Source organism: Fukomys damarensis, unplaced genomic scaffold (assembly GCF_012274545.1).
Source record: "Fukomys damarensis isolate Sample0158 unplaced genomic scaffold, DMR_v1.0_HiC HiC_scaffold_29, whole genome shotgun sequence".
NCBI classification, from domain to species: domain Eukaryota; kingdom Metazoa; phylum Chordata; class Mammalia; order Rodentia; family Bathyergidae; genus Fukomys; species Fukomys damarensis.
The window spans coordinates 1,934,158-1,938,518 of record NW_022900941.1 but is presented as its reverse complement, the minus strand read 5'-3'; positions in this window follow the sequence as shown (position 1 = coordinate 1,938,518).

Below are 4,361 nucleotides of genomic sequence, written 5' to 3'. Positions count from 1 at the left end.
GGCGCCAGCCCCGCGCGGTCTCGGCCCACGCCGCAGGGCTCAGGGGTCACGAGGAGCCACCTTTCGTGCGGGGATCGAACTGCGGACCTGGGGCTTGACCCGCGGAGCCAAGCCCGGCCCCGAGACATCACTTTGTTTTTCACTAACGACTAGGGGCACGTTGCAGTTGTGCGTAACGACATTCGTCCTAGGGAATCTGCACCTGTACCTGATCGGCCCTCACTGTCCCCCACACCCTTCTTACCTCATTTTTTTCTTCCCCTCCTTATCTGCAAGAGCTTTGTTTCCATTTTTCCCTCCTCCTCCCCCTTGTAGGGTCTCTCCCAGAACGGGTCCCAGGCCCACCCTTGAGCACTTTGCCGGACGGGGACACAGCCCGCCCAGGGCTTCGGGGACCGTCTCCCAGGTTCCCACAGGCGTTCTCCCGAGCACTCACCACCGACTCGGGCGTCCCGGGCAGCGTGTGCTGGCGGTGCCCTGCACAGTCTCCAGGCAGATCAGCAGCTGGAAGCTCGCTCCGGGTCAGCTGGAGCCAGAGCCAGGCCGCCGCTCCCGCTGGGGGTGGAGGTGTCACTCGTGGTCCTCCGGAACCTGCTGTCTCACCGGGTCCTCGGGCACCCTGGGGTCGGTGGGCAGTGCTGTCCCGAAGACCCTGCTGCAGCAGAGGAGACGGCTCCTGGGTGTGGCCGCTGTCTGTGACCGGCACAGTGGTGCCCAGTTCAGGGCCCAGGGTAGGCCAGGAGCTCAGCCACCAAGACCATGACACCAGGGAGCCCCATCCGAACACTGAGCAACCAGCCCCTCCCTTCGTGGGGCAGCTCTGATGGGGTCTTCACACGGGGCTCGCTCCTCGACTATCCCCAGTACTAAGGATTGAACGCGGATCCTTAGCGTGGAGCTACATCCCAGCGCTTTTAGTTTTGTTTTTTGTTTTGACGAAGGACCTCACTCAGTTGCTGAGTTACCTAGACTGGGCTGGAACATGTGATCTTCGGCCTCGGCCTGCCAGAGCGCTGGTGTTAGAGCACTGACTGGAAGCACCCGTTCTCGAGTTAACAGCCTATGCAGAGTATCTGGAGGAGACTTGAGTAATAAGACGGCGGGACGACATACTCGGGCCCGACTTGAATCATAGGTATCCGCATTGCTCTTTTATAAGCTCATTAGAGACTAGTGAAAATGGAAGGTAGACAATTTGCCAAATGATATTTATATATTAGTTATTACTGGCTCAGCTGTGAGGAACAGTCCTGAATAATATAGGCTACTACAAGATAGAAGTTTATTTCTGTCTCATGTACAAGAAGTATGAAAGTAGACAGTTTTGTGTCTAGTACTATATCTTCACGATGTGAAGCTCCTTCAGCCAGTCTTGTGCCTTTTAGTCCTATGTCCACCTCATTGTCAATATGGATGCCAGCACTCCAGCCCTCACATGTGTGTTCCAGGCAGCTTGATAGAGGAAAGATGAGGAGTATGTCCTTCTTATAAGATGCTTCCAAAAAATAAAAATAAAAGAGGCTTCCTAGAAGTGTCACAAAACACTTACACTTACGTTTCCCTTGGCAAAAGGTACCATAAAATAAACAGAAAAATAAATGATTGATTTTATTAAACTGAGAAGTGTAATTTTGCTGAGTTTAAGCTGTCATAAAAATAATTTTAAAAAAAATGAGCAAAAGACATACCCCACAAGAAGATGTCCACATGGCTCAGGAGCACATCCGTCATTACTTACCTGTGTAATGAAGTTGAAAAAGCTGTGATGGGACCCTGCTGTCCGAAGGACTGAAACGGAAGCTGCTGTCACCAACGGCTGGAGAAGGCTGCGGGCAGTGAAGCCCACCCACATCTACAGGGCTGCGGTTTCATTAGACCGCTTAGGGGTTGGGGGGCTCAGTGGTACAGAGCCTGCTCAGAGTGCACAAGGCCCTGGCAGAGCAAAGAGAAAGAAAGTAAGAAAGAACCTGAATATGGACCAGAAATTCCACTCTGATATTTACCCAAGAGGAACAGAAAAGCCGGGCGTGGTGGGGCACACCTGTAATCCCAACACTTGGGAAGCTGAGGCAGGAGGATCGCTGCAAGATTGAGGCCAGCCTGAAACACAAAGTGAGACCTTATCAGATGGGGGGGACAAAAAGTAAAAGGATGAAAAATTATATATCATGCAGACATTTGTCGAAATATCAGGAAGTACTGTCCCAGAGCCAAGATAACTTCCAGAGACAGTGAAGGACAATATATAATTCGAAAAGGGTGAAAATCACCAACCAGGCCTAGACATCTTAAATGTGTATATTCCAGAAAAAACATGTAAAACGAAATGGAGAAAAGAAAAACAGATACCTTTACAACCCCAGTTCAGAGATTTCAGTGCCCCTCAAACACTGTTCAGACATCTAAACAGACACTGGCAAGGAGACTACTGCTGCTCCGCCCAACACCGGCAGCCCACACCTTCTTCAGCGCCTTTGGAACACAGACCCAGACGGACCACACACAAGGTGATACAGTGAGCGCAGCAAACTTAAAAGAACTGAAGTCCTCGAGTGAATCTTCTGACCGTGCCACCGTGGGAAAAAACTAGAGATCAGTAACAGATAACAGGAACATCTCCAGACATTTGGGAGCTAAAGAATCACTTTTATTTTTATTTTTTGCACTGGGGATCAAACTTGGGTCCCTGCAATTGTGAGGCAGGCACCAGAACCACTGAGCTAAATCCCCAGCAAAGAATAACTTTTAGAGCAGTGCATGAGTCAAAGAGGAAATCTAAAAGTTAAAAAAAAGAGTATTGGATGAAAATGAAAATGCCACAGTGAAGTTTGTGGAGCACAGCTAAAGCCGTGCCTAGAGGGAAAGCTATAGCACAGAGCGCTAGTATGAGAGAAGTCTCCTATCAGCCATCTAAGCTCATACTCCACAACCCCAAAAAAGAAATATAAAGTAAACCCAAGGTAAGGAGAAGGAAAAAAAAAAAAAAGCTGTGAGGAGACTCCAGGTACAGTTGACCCTCATCCTGCACAGATCGGTGCCAGGGGCCCCCTTGGAGACCCAGTCCTCAGACGCTCGAGTTCCCTCTGTAAGATGGTGCGGTATTTGCACAGGACCTGGGCACCGCCTCCTCACTGAGTACAAAGGCCGGCCAACAGCTGTTATTGTACTGTTTGGGGAATAGTGACAAGACGGCCTGTAGAAGTTCAGGAGATTAAAGAACACTGACAAGTTGGTGAAACCCTTGGACAGAAACCCTTGGATACACAGGCTGGCTGTACCTGGATTGGGAAGCCACCAGCCACTTGAGACGGCCTTTTCTAAAGGGTTGCTGCACAGATCCCAGGCCTTGGCTTCTGAGCTCCATGCTCTCCAGGAAGACCGTTGATGAGACGGAACGACAAGTCCTGGGAGTCCTCTGTGACCTTGTGGGCAAACTGAGCCTCCAGGGCCTCCCCGCTTTGGCCGGGCACACCGTCATGGTGGAACCCAAGGCGGAGGGGCCCAGGCACAGCACGGACACTTCTGAGCTCATGGGCCACAGGAGGGAGGTCAGGGCAGCACAGGCCTCAGAGACAGGCAGATCTGAGGCCTCCAGCATCAGTGGGACGGTGCCTTTATACTTCCCGAGTCTCCAAGAGCCAGATGGCACAGCTCTAAGCGCCTCTTGGCACTGTGTTGGAGTTGTGGCAAAGGAGAAAGGGCTCCTTGGTCAGCTTCCGTAGAAAAACATCTCAGGACGGGGATGTGATTGGTCCTGCTTGAGTCATGTGACCACATCCAGGCCAGTCGCTGCAGAGCAGAGGCAGGGCCTGCCCTCCAGGGTGCAGAGCAGAAACCCCGCAGCCTGGCTGCTGATCTGGGAGAGTGTGGAGCTCTGACTGCGCCTGGGCGCAGGAGTCTGGAGGACTCCTTAGGAATGCCCTGCAGCAGGCCCACAGATATGTTACCCTGTTACCACGATTGCTGCAGTGAACCCAGAGAAATAATAAAAACAGGTGCTCTAAGCCCCGGGTCCCTCACCCCACACGGTTCTGCCCCCTGTCATGGCCCTGCCCACGGAGGAGTCCTCATCTGGCCTGGTCCTTGGCCCATGTCCTGGCGTCCTTGCACCCACATGTCCACACTAGGCAGAAGCCTGAGCCTTTGCCTCTGCCCTTGCCTCCCAGGAAGGCTGCTTCATGGGCTGGATGTGTAAACCCATGCAGAAAGAGCAAACAGAATGTGATGTGATAGTCTATCGTTTATTCACAGTACTCATGCTCTATAAAATACTTACAGCATGTATATAGCATGTAAATGTACCAATTGTTATAGGCAGCCAAGTTAGATAGAAATTAATGATCAGTCTGAGAGGGACTGGG